Source organism: Grus americana, chromosome 3 (genome assembly GCF_028858705.1).
Source record: "Grus americana isolate bGruAme1 chromosome 3, bGruAme1.mat, whole genome shotgun sequence".
NCBI lineage: Eukaryota > Metazoa > Chordata > Aves > Gruiformes > Gruidae > Grus > Grus americana.
Window position 1 is genome coordinate 44,197,825 of NC_072854.1, and position 12,905 is coordinate 44,210,729.

The window sequence follows — 12,905 nt, forward strand, 5'->3', positions numbered from 1 at the left end:
GACTGAACAATCTCTTACATGTTAGTTCTGGGGACTCAGACGGCCTTCCTCTAGTGTGCACAATGCATCAGAAATGCCAGATTCCTCTTTTTTATGTCTAGGTGACTGTTCGTCATCATGCCATTGTCATTCATCTTTTATGTACCATCCTACTGGGATTTCTGTATCCTCTGATCCCTCTAGAATAAGCCATGTTTAGGTCTTTCACATGTGTGCTCAGAGGGCAGATCCAGAGCCGGAATACTTAAAAAGTTATTTATTCTCTCTCCTGAAAAGAAAGTCTTGAACTGGGGATCTTAAGTAAAGGAAGTGTGCTAGCTCCAGAAAGGGAAGTATTTCCTAAAAGCTCTTGTAGCCAGTGTTTTCTGTTGGAAAACTCTAGGTTAATTTTGTGCAAACTAGATGGGTAGTGAAAGGACTGTGTCTCCAAAACTTTGTCCACTTTTCTTGACTATGTTAGACTAGCTGATGCAAGATGCTGCTTCTCCATTTGCCACTATTTGTTGACTTAAAGAGAATTCATTAGGAGTGTTCTAATTTTGACATTTAAGTGCCATGTGTACATGTGTCTTTGTCCAAAATGAGCTTAACAGACTTCATCTGAAGTCCAGGTAGATGTCAGCTGTCAATCTGTGAAACTATCAAATATTTCATTCAGGCTTGGTTTGTTGTTGTGGTGCTTTTTTTTTTTTTTGTGATAGCATGTCTGATTTTTTGTAGTGATGAAAAGAGGCATATTGTGTTCAGGATGAGTGTGCCTGTTAAAAATCCTTGAATTATGAACTGAACTGTATATAGTGGAAATTCATCTCCAAATACATACATACATACCTATTCCCACACATACCAGATGGAGTAACAATTAGTAACCTAAATCTTATCTCAACAGAAGGCAAGTCTTGTGCCATATGGAGTAAGCAGTCCATCTAGTATTTGGTGTATGGAGCACTGTTTCTTGTCTTTCCTCATGATCCAAACAGCAGAAGGTATTACAGACCACCATGCACGTAGCCTACCCAGTTCAACAAATTGTTGAGGAAGCAAGCATGGACCCTTCAGAGAACCGTGCCTGAATTTCTCATTTGTGGGGCAACTATGTAGAAAGATGTTAGAGTGGCTTTTGCAGTATTCAGATACTTCCATGGCTAGGTAATGACAAGAATGGAAATAAACAAAACATATGTACTGGCAAACTTGGACAAAAGGATATATATTACAACCAGCATGCTCCTTGTTCCTATACTGGCACTTCCATGACATACAAAATAAGCTAATTCACATATATGCGGAACTTGCATTCACTTTCTATCACCAGTTGCCTGATTAAAGATTACATCCTATTAGAAGAACGGATTTCTGTTAGAAAACCAGCTACTCCAGACTTCTGCTCTTCCTTAACTACAGAGTTAAGTATTGGAAAGTCAACCCGTGAGGCTTCAGTCATGCTGTGTTAGGTGGATCTTTGGTCTGACTTAGTACAGCCATGCTTATGCCACCAGTATGATTACAAAAGCTCCTCCCCCACTGATTTAACAGCACCAGTCACCCATGCAGAAATAGTAGGCTTTCAGAAACTAAAGGTTCCAAACTGCACAAGTGCCACTGTGAGTAGACTCATACTCATCTTTTGGTGACTGCATTAACTAGAATATCTTCTGTTTCCAATACACAATATGGGAAAAGCTGGCAAGGTGCAGGGGTCTCACATCAGACACTGAGATGCTTGAATAAGCTGAGACCTTGTATGACTGGTATCTGCAGAACATCATTATTTTGGGAATCTACCTAGCTCTTCCTGTCATGGTTTATGAATTCATGCCCTGACAACATGAAGCCATACAGGACCTTCAATAATGCTCTCTAAAAACCTGAGAGAGCTGTTAGAACACACACTGAGAAGGCTGAAAGGCTGGTAGCATTTGCAGAAACAACTTAAAACTTAGTAAACCCAAAACTGAAAGTGTAGGGTGCGGCAGCCTACAGTAACTAATGTTTGCAAGTGCTTTTGCATGGCGAAAGACTGGAAGTCCATGACCAGTTACGGAATCAACTGTTCTCAAAGTGGTGCCTGGAAAGTGAATAGTCCTTGGTTGAGGAAGACTAAGGACAATGTGCTAGACATGCTCGTATTTCTGTCACATGCTGTGTTTCTAATGTGTACCCACTAGCTCTTCTTATTCTGCTAGTCTTCAGATGGTGTTCTGACTTACAGGGCTTTATGATTACAGAATTAAAAATAATTTTTTTTAAACTCTGTGAGGAAGGGATTGCTGGTGTGCATAGTCATTTTGTTCTTAATGAACATTCTGGACTGTGGCAAATTTTCTGCTGAATTAGATATTCAGCTGCAGGTCATTTGGATACCATTTCAGGCTCCAGAGCTTGCTGGCAGTAAGGTCCTTTGTGTAGCTGCTGTTTCTTTCCTCATGAGAGGGAGCCAGCAGCAAGTGGCTCAAACAAACCTTTATTTTACTCATCATTCAGGCTTTTGAAGGCAGCACGATGAGGTCAGCTCTGCCAGCTTTAAACATGGAAGGGATGAGGACCCTCTAATAGAAAGTCCTGTGGTTCCGCAGACAGACAAAGCTCATTAAGTTACTTATATGAGCTTTCTTCTTCCTCGGTTTCTAACACCTGCATCCTCTCTCTTAACAGAGAGAGAATCGGTTGTCTAATTGTCTCAGAATTAAAAATGCAGCAAATATTCAGTCATTCTTTCAGATCTTCACTATCACCATGTAGTACTTTCCATTATAGGAAGGACCTGAATGTAAGAAAAAGCTGAAGGAAGAGTAATCTGAAGAGGCTGTCATTCCCAAGGTACATGGGTTTTGAAAACAAAGGCATGCAAAGCGCTCTTACACTGAGGCCTACACCTTTGTTAGCAGAGTGGCAGTGTCAAGGCTTGCACCAGGCTCAGTAAAGCATTATATATACAAGCTCATCTATCACAGTGGAAAAAGCACTGCAGGAGTGCATGGTCTCTTTCCCTGACCATTTTCCCCAAGACTCTACCCCTGCTCCTCCTTTGCTAGCCATTCTGTGATCCCCTTCCTCTGCTCATGGAACTCCTCGTACATTGGTGCCTCCAGCCCCTCTTGTAGCAGCCACATGCTAAACAGAGCAACTACATTTTCAGAGTACTGGCAGTAAAATATGCTTGCTTGATGTTAGAAATACACCTCCTACTTCACAGAAATAAAAGCTGTGGATTGTCACATCTAACATGCCAGACTCCTTTGATTTCAACAGTTCAGAAGTGGAGAATGATTTCATTTAAAGCAGCCTCAGGCTGAGCCGTGCTCAACTGTTCTTTGGGAGTAAGGGGGATCTAGAAAAGGAGATGGAGGAATAAAAAAAGAAGTTGACTTTCAGTGGCCAGCAATTTACCTGCCAAGAGTACTATGCGGGTTGCTTAGAGAACTGTTTTGTTAGTTTCTTCTCTAACCTCCACTTCCTTTTTTTCTTTCTGTAATGTTAAGTGCTGCATCCAGAGCTGTATTCAGAACATGCATAGCAGAGGAAGTGTTGCAAGATTCAGAACAGGACCTTACCCACCCTGCTACCCCTCAGGAAGCTTCCGTCCTCCTGTAGGGAATGCCACCTCATCAGACTAAACCTGTTCCAAATGAAAGAACCAGGTCAAAGCAGTGACCTAGACAACTCCAATGTTATAGCTAACACTACTATTTATATATCTACTACTGAGAAGGGAATAGTTACTCCCTTACCTGTTTTAATTCTCTTTTGCCCACTGGGCATCTTTTAAGCAGGTGCTGTCATGCAGTTGCTGTTTGTCAGCTCCACCACCAAGCAGAAAACCCAAGGCCCTTATGGGGTTTTCTTCTAGCTCCAGTTGCAAGGCTAGAGATGGGACTGCAGGTATTATTTCTTTCTCCGTTTTAAATGGACCTTTATTCTGTTTGCTTCCTTTAGAAGCTTGTGGTATTGCCATGTAATCTGGGAAATGCTCAGCTGAGCGAACTGCTCATAACTTCGTGTAGTGTTTGATATTTTCACAGTTTTAATCAAAATAGTGGTGCTTGGTATATTTTCAAATGTAACTAGGATTTGGCTGTGTTTGGCTAATTTTCAGAATGTTGAGATAACGTGCACCTGTGCAGCAGGTTTACTTTCAGCTTTGCAAATCAGGAAGAACACTCTAAGAGGAAATGATGGGTTAAGCGTAGCTGTGTTGTAAAGAGCCTCTGAGAATAGAAGGTTTACAGAATCATTGGTGGCACATTAACAGAGATTCCTATAACTTGTGTTTTTGTGGGAAACTCACCATAAATCACTGTAAGATTCAGAATCTTGCAAATCCATGCTGGGATCTGAAGAAGTTTTCAGTTTGGATAGCTGAGTGATACATGATGCTGACATAGTAGTGACTGGTTATCATTTTAGATATTATCAAAAAACTAGAAGGAAAAAACACTTCCTAGCATGGCTGGAACCACTAGGCACTGTAGTGTTCACAGAGGTGCCAGTGACAGGAATTTTGAATTTACTTTTCCTTTATGGTGTCAGGAGTAAAATAAAATTCTGTATGTTTGAAAACAGTCTCAGTTTTAAGTTCAACCCAGCTGTACCCTGAGGCTGAAACATGGCCATGTTTTGGCAGCAGGGAAGACTGCCATATGTTGCAGTGATAAAGAAATTGCACTGATGCCAATCTCTAAAGTCACACTCATAAAAAATATCTAAGGGAGTATATTTGTAGCAATATAAGCGTTAATATATATATAGAATAAAAGAACCTGACAAGTCTATATTTAAGGATAATTTTTCTGTCTCTTTAACAGTTACACACTTTGTAAATGTCACAAACCACAATTTGCTATTGTTCTTGAGAGAAGTTGTATATACATAATCCATTGCATTTCCCTGTTACACAGAATTGCTTGCTGTCTAGCTCCCAGCTTCCAGTAACCATAGGACAATTCCATTCTTTGAGTAAGTTCTTACTTATTGACTGGCTTTCAGTGAGCACATACTGGAAATCGATACGAAGATTCTTTTTTTAGCAGTCATTCATTCAGGCCTCTACATGAGAGCACAGATGTGGAGACCCTGAACATGGCTGGCAGGAACAGGACATACTCTTTTTAAGGTCAGTATGGGCCGTTGGTTTATAGCTCTCATGGGTGACTTCCAATGCTTTTAAAATCATCAGTTTGTTTTAGTGCCAGCAGTATGTCAAGGATCTCTGAACACAAAAGACTATTTGTATTCTTGATATGCATATAATAAAATATATCATATGTTCTATTCATACAATGTGGTAGTTCCAAACCACATCTACTGCAACTTAATGTGGAACAAAATGTCCAATACAAAATACTGATCTCAATCATAAACCTTCTGTTTTTTATTGTAAACATGGAAGCTGCTGTTTCTCATTGCTGAAGGCGGCCTGCTACTGATCCATAAAGCTAACTATTTCAGCAGTTTTAAATTCACTCCATTTACCAGTATCCTGAGACACATTTGTGAGATTGCTAAGAAGCTGCTGAGAACAGACAGTGGATTCCACCAGCATCTTCCTGTTTTCACTATTTATGTCCTTGAGCTCTTGAAAAAAATTATCCAGAGATGCAATAAATTTGTTTTGAAGTAATTTTACCCCTGACTAACTCCATAGTTTCCAGGTAAACATTTTCTTGCCCAGCAGTGATGGTGGTCTTCAAACTTCCATTTTTTGACAGTATACCAGCGAAGTTCTTCTGTATCTCCTGTGCCAACAGGTCCATCTGGCTTTGCAGTGAGGACACTCATTCACTTGCGTTCTTTGTATATACGAGCCTTGCCATTTCTATTTCTCTGAAATTCTTGCAGTATTTTGCAGCTGAGAAATAACACTGTCTGTTTCTTCCTGTAATTTTTTCAGAGTGAGACAGAGATCTCTTAAGATGTTAATCCCTTTTTATGGCCCTCCATCAAATCAGCCACAGCAGAACATTTCCTCATGTTATTCTGAAGCTGACAGTTCAGTTCCAGGACAACTTCCACCATTAGTGTCAAGATATTTAATGCTTTTCCTAATCCACAGATATGCTCCCCGGTCAACCTCAACAGCTTAGCTTTACTAGCATATGGCAGAGTCTTATTCTGTCATATTTTTTCAGACATATAAGGAAGTTCAGTGGTCAGCAATTTTTTAACAGAGGCAAAAGACAATGATACGACTAATGCAAATATATCAGCTGCTGAACAACTGGTAGATAGGAGGCCACCTATAAAATATGCATAAGATGTCAACATCTGTTGCTGCTTCAGACTGTTCTAACTGAATCTGGTATTTTGTGGAACAGAAGAACATTCATTTCTCCTGCAAATGTATTTGGATGATAGCATTGTGTTGATTGACAGCCTTCTTATGAACCAGTTTTGCATAGATACATCTCTTGTATTAACAGAAGTAACCAAATGGCTAGCTGTGCCATGAAGTTTTTCTTTGGTGTTTTCTAAAACTGAAACCACATATTCTTTCTCAGCCAGAGGAACCTTGGTTTCTTGCAGATCTGCCTGTGCTTCTTTCAGTTCTTTCTCCTTGATGAGCAGATCAGTTTTTGTTGTTAAGGTTTGCTTTTATTAATTGTGAATGGTTTAGTGATTGTTTTCACTTCTTCCATGGCACTGATTATATCAATATACTTCCACAACTTGTTCTTCCTGAACTGTCAGCTTTCCTTTAAGGGCTTCAAGAATTTTCAATGAAAATACAGACTCCATTTTACTCTCGTGCAGCAGCAAGGTCTCCTTTTAGATGCTCAGTCTCTTCAGTATCTTCCTCAATAATAGCTCCTTTTGGCAGCTGCTGGTTAACTTCAGGCTCCATTATGTTCTTTGCTCTGTGAGTATACTTCAGTGTACTCAGTGTTTCCTCAAGATTTATAGATGTGTGAGAAATTGTGATAATTATTGATGTTCTTGGTTGTTCTTCAAGAGAGGCTTGAAGGATTTAAGATTCTCTGTGTCTCCTTCCACAAGAGCAGTAATAACTCCTTCTGCAGTCAGAACAGACTACTTTGTATTTCCAGCTTCACAAGCTCTTTTATCAACTACTCCAAATTGTTTTCACTTCCTGCAAGATCAACCAAGTTTATCTTCTAATTCTAACAAGCTCCTGTCCTTCTGCTCTGGTTTCTTTCATATGGATGGTAACCGAAAACACAGACTAGGATCAACTGGAATATACATTTGTGTAAGTAGCTGCAGTAGTTCTTTTTGCTGCACCCCTTTCCAAGATTTGGTAGGCTTCATTTTTGTTGTGCACAGGTATTTCTTCCAAGCCTTTCACATTTACACCTGTCTTGTTTATGGGGTCATCAAACATCTGCAGTCTTTCTCCAACAGTGGGAACAGGATTCGGAAGATCAAAAAACTCTTCATTATAGATTTCCAGAAGAGAGACTTTAAAAAAAAAAAAAAATCAGTATCACTCTGAGTTTTTCTAATATTCGGCACAATGTATCATACCTGGTAGCAAATCCTCTTCCCAAGTATATTCTTCACTGGGGTTCCCCTTAAATTTAGAAAGTCTTTCCAATACCAGTTTGGCCATAAATGATCACTGTACAGTCGCACCCATAATAACATCATCCAAAATGTGACACCCAACACTCCTGTATGTATCAGCTGTCTGTGACTCCTTCAGTGCAGACCCTAACTTTTGTCCTTGCTTGATCACAGTCTACAAAAGCATAGGCACTTGCTTTACATCCTGAGGCATGAAAAGGCCTGCATCACACCACTTGGATGTTCTTGCCCTTCGCGTTCTTCATGTAGCCGCTTCCCTGGAAGCTCAAGGAAGCCATGCTACACCTCTGGGCCAATCTGACAGGGAAAGAGGCAAAGCATGGACTGTCCCTCAATGCTTTTGCAACCCCTCAAGCTCCAGCCAACCAGCCACTGCTCACATTCTGCTCACCTCAGCCACCAGCACTGTACCTCCTGCAGCTCCGCACTCTGGTTCCTGCCAAGTTTCGAGTTACAGTGGCTCAGAAATGTTTAAGTATAGGGAGACTCTGCTCATCACTTACCTTGTTATGTCCACACTGTGCAGCGCAGCAAGGTGTGGACACGTTTAAGCTAACACTGATCAAAATAGCCCTGCAATAAAAGGTAATGTAGCCATAACAGTTTCGTGTTGCGCATGAGTTAACGGGCCCTGATATGAAGCAGTGGCCCTCTCTTTATGCCTTTGTTTTGAAACAGAGCTGGGCCTCTGCCTAGTATTGCAATGCATCGGCACCAACCTGCTTGAAACTTGACTTGGAGAAGCTTTGCATTACTACACAAAAGGCACCATATACCACATCTGGCGTTGTGCAGTCTCTGAAATGACTTTCCAGTTTTTACTGTCTGCTTTGCAGATGAGGAATTGTGTTTCTACATGCCTTTTGTGAACACCTTAAAGCAGAACAACTCATCTGTTAGTAGGCTTAACTACTCACGCTCTGAAAAATATTTTTGGGGAATTGTCATCTGAAAAAGGCTTGAACTCCTCTGATATGACTTGTATGTAAAATTTAATATGGAGGTATATTGGAGATGGAGGCAGAGATTTCTGGATTCTACTGGTTTTGTATTAACTGTACAGGATCAGAAAACAGGAACTGACTCCTAAGAAAAGACAGTAGCAAGATGCGAACTCTGTTCAAAACTAGAGCTGCTCTAAGCAATTCTGAAAATATTATTTCCTCCTCTATATTAAAGCACTGTCCAGTCTCACTAAATTGTACGAGTGGCTCACTAATCATTAGATTTCTTTTTTAATTCTCATTCATTTAATTCTCATTCATTCTTCACGATTATGGGATCAGTCAGAAGGTGGGGGAAGAAAAGCTCCTACCACCTCACAGTTCCATGAGGAGAGGCTGAAGAAAAGCACTGTTACCGAGCGTCTCTGCAAAGCCGAGTATTGTGTCCCTGCAAAGACAGCATCTGGAAAAATACATGACTGCTGTGTGCAGTTTTATCTCAGAGAGGTATCCCTCTTCACTCTAACAGTAAGGTTTTTAAAAAGCTGCATCAAAATCCTTAATAGGATTATAAAGCACTGATGCTTTAATATCCTAGATCTAGCGCTCAGGCCCTGACCCTGCAGTGGGCCTCCCCTTCTGGAGACCTTTCCCTTTCGAGCCAAATTTCTTGTCCCAAAATCCTCCTTCCTAACTCCCCCCGGCTGACAACCTTCCCGACGCCGCTGTCCCTGTGGAGATCCCGCCTCTCAGGTGCTCTGCCCACAAACTTGGCGCTACTTCAAGGGCTTGGCCAGGCCTTCTCCCTCCAGCCCTCCCGCAGGGCCGCGGCGGGCGGGAAGCCTGTGGCGCTGCCGGCGGCCGCCGCCTCCAGCGGGCACGGTGAACACAGACGCCCCTACAACGCCTCGGGAGTGACTGAGAACCAGCGACAAGGTCCCGCGGCCCAACCCGACTCAGGCCCTGCCCCTCCTCCGGCAGGTGCGGCCCTGCCGCGCCGGGCCGCCGCTGCGCACTGGGCGGGGCGGGGAAGCTCCTCCTGTTGAGGCACCAGAGTCGCACAGCTAGCCCGGCGGGTCTACGACGCGAGAGGTTCTCTTCCCTGCGTTTCGTCCCCCGCTGCCCTCGGAGCGGGGCGGAAGGGCGGCGCTGTCGCCGCCGTGCGCGGTCCCGTCACCTGCCGTGAGGTGAGCTGAGCTGAGCGGCCGGGCCTGAGGCAGCGCACGCCGTTACCTAACCGGGACCGGGCGGCGGGGCGAGGCGGGGGGGAGGGGGGGGCGGCCGGGCCGCGCCGCGCCGCCGCCGGCCGCCCCCCCCCCCCCCCGCCGCCTCGCCCCGCTGTCTCGGCCCCTCAGCACCACTACCGGGCAGGGGGGGTGTGTGTGTGTGTGGCTTTGTTGCCAGGGAGACGGTTCAAACGGCAGCTCCGGCCGTTGGGGCGTCCCTGGGTAACGGCTGGTCGGCGCCTCAGCGGTCCTGCCAGCACTGGGCTCGGTGTTACTCCGGCGTAGGAGGCGGCAAGAGTGGGGAGAAGGACGGAACTGGAGCCCGGAGGCTTGGCTCCGGGGCGCGACGGGTCCTGCTCCCTCCGAGGTTATATGGGGACGTGCTCCAGGTGCTGGGTTTGTGGCGGTTTCTTAAAACATGGCTCTGCTGCTTCGAAACGGAGGCTGAAATGCATCTTCTTACTTAAAGGAGCGATTTTCTTCGTGTAGACTTGAAGCTACTCGTTTGAGTGGCAAAACCAAGCTTTTGCTCCTCTCAAGTGCTTAAATATGCGAGAGTTCCCAGCTGGAAAGGAATTAGGCACCTTGATTGCTGGAAGGTGAAATCTGCAGCCCTAGGAATTTAAAAGGTACTGCTTAGGTGGTTAAATACCTAGCTTAGGATAGGGAAAGATTTGGTTCTCAGCACTAAATTTCCTATTTGGTCAATCTGGAGCAATTCTACCAAAAAAACCCCTGCGATGCTGCAGGTTGCTGATGACTCATCGCTGTGAGTCTCCCAGGGCATATCGATGGAAGGTGAATTCAGCTTGCAGAGCGAAGCTGGCTTGTCTGTATGGTGTCTGGCAGAGTCCGACTGACAGTTGATATACATAACTGTTGCACACAAACACTGGGAAACAGTATACTTGGCACCATATGCTATAATAAAATGTGAAAGAAGTGGAGCTACAGTTTTAAAGTTAGCACGGTGAGATAAACTGCAGTTGTTGAGCTTAAGAAATAGTGGGAATACATTGTTTTTTAAGCTTGCTGTAAATTTGTCTGGTTTTGTAGGGGTAAGAGGATGTCTTACAAATGTTTCAGAAGCAAGTTGAGGTTAATCTTATTTGCGTAAATGTTAATGGCAGCGTTCGTTCAGTCATGAAAAGATCAGGAGTAGACCCACGGGCCGCAATCCTGTTAACTGTGGCACATAGGGTAAAGAATTACTGTAGCCCTGCCAATTCCTGTTGATTCTGGGATCTGTCTGCATGAAGCAGTTGGCAGAGGTAAGGCCTCTGAGGGTTGTTCAACAATTGTTTAGAGTTGTCCAAAACCCAAGTTTACTATTTAACTAGATCCTACTGAAATCTAGAGATGTGCTGAACAAATAATATTCTTACCACAGATGCTTAAAAATCTACCAATATCTAGCTGCTCAGTCAGATCTCTTTGTTCTGCTCAAGTATACAAATGATTAGAGAGAAATTTTTACTTAACTTTGGAAGTATTCTAGAAAAACTTTCATCTTTTGTCTGCTTTTCAGATTGTGAATAATTTGACAGTATCTGTAAAGCATTTTGCAGTTATTATGTATGAAGCACTAAACTAGGTATGGGTACTCTGAGAAACTGGTAGGGAATAATAAGCTCTTGCTTTAGCAGGACACTAAAAATAATGCAGTTGTACCACTTAACACCTCTTAAGCATAAGATCTTTTTTAGGTGCGTACAGTGTTTATAAAAAATATCTTTGTGATTTATTACGAGCAACAAAAGTCCCCGTTTCTTCCTGTACAAGTGTGCAAGGAGAAAATGTGCGTTTGGGCAGCTATTGAGTTCGCAGATTTGGGGAAAATAGTACTTCTTATATTTAAAGGAGGGGAAGGCTCACATCAGGCTTTCTTCAAAAACGATCCAGTTAGATTTACAGGTAGATCTTGCATTCATTCAATTCCAAGCGAGAGCAAGTGCTTTTAGGGAAGGGAATTTTAATATGGAAAATGAGGTCTTGTTTAACACTTTATACATCAGCATGTTACATGAACCACACAGAATATGAGATTAAGTGTTGTCTTTACTGTTAGAAAACCATGTGATGTTCTAAAAGTAAAGATGACTGTGCAGAAATTAAATTTCTGGAGATATTTTTTTGAAAGCAAGTTTGGAAGTGACTGAACTTCAAATTAGCCCTGACAGAAAGTGTAGAATCTTGCCTTGGACAGCAAACTCAAGATTCCCTGGGATCTTCTAGTTGAGCTGCAATCTTATTTGAGTCTATCTTCTCTGTAAGAAGGACATTAACAGCTGTGTTTGAGATGGCAACTCCTATTAAAAAGTCTGTGTATTGCTAAAGGTGTAATTGAATTTGGCTCAGGATTTTAACTTGAACACACAAAGAAATTTGAGTAACGTCAGGGAAGGTGTTTCTGTTTTGTTTTCTTTTCCTCTCTGATCGTTCCCTTTGTATTAAGGGGAGCAATAAATTTCCATTTTACAGTAAGGAGAAGAACGGTTGAAACATCGGTAGCAGATGGAAATTTAGGCTTGCGTGCAAGTACCCACTGAAGAAAAGGCCCAAAGTAAAGTGAGTGGGATTTGACCAGAGAAAATTCAGAGTTCATTTAAAAAAACCCAGACGTTTTTTGTTATCTCCGTTTTTGATTCAGAATGTGTTGCTTCTGACTGAAAAATCAGAAATTGATATAATGTAGCTCCTGACACTGATGATCAACTTCTACAACACAGCAAAAAGGAATGTATTCAATACGAAATTCTTGGCACTGCTGTGGTGGTTTTGATCAATTCTGCTGAATGGAATATGATTGACTTAATGGCCAGGAATGACAGTAATTTGATGCCATGCTAGTATGGGAAAGTGATGATTATAAATTGGACTAGAAATGGGGAATGGATTAAGTGAAAAATGAAATTAATTTAAACACCCAGGCAAGAACACTTGACAGTGTTATCAGGAGAAACTAGCCAAACATAAATGTCATCTGCTATAATTATACTCACCCACAGTAACCACATAGTTGTCTCATTTTAATTCTTTTTAGCGTAAAGAAATTATCCTTCATATTTCTCATCCATCTAGGATTTTCATATGGTACTTGCCAGTGTGTTCTGTGCTCTGAGAACTTCAATTACTCCAGAACTGATTGTGGGGAGGGGGGTGGGGAGCAGGGAGAGGAATCGTGTTCAGATTT

General features: G+C 42.5%; 1 protein-coding gene and 1 pseudogene across 8 annotated transcripts in view; one reads left to right on the forward strand and one right to left on the reverse strand.

Annotated features, from left to right (window-relative positions):
* Positions 1-6,285: 6,285 nt before the first annotated feature.
* On the reverse strand, positions 6,286-7,567 carry LOC129204076 (kinesin-like protein KIF11; annotated as a pseudogene).
* A 1,743-nt stretch (positions 7,568-9,310) lies between these two features.
* KLHL32 (kelch like family member 32) overlaps positions 9,311-12,905 on the forward strand; it is a 130,851-nt gene continuing 127,256 nt past the window's right edge. For all 8 annotated transcript variants that reach the window (XR_008576516.1, XM_054821520.1, XM_054821518.1 and 5 more), the window contains exon 1: positions 9,311-9,673. The gene's annotated coding sequence lies outside the window, so the exon portion shown is untranslated. The remainder of the gene's footprint in view (positions 9,674-12,905) is intronic.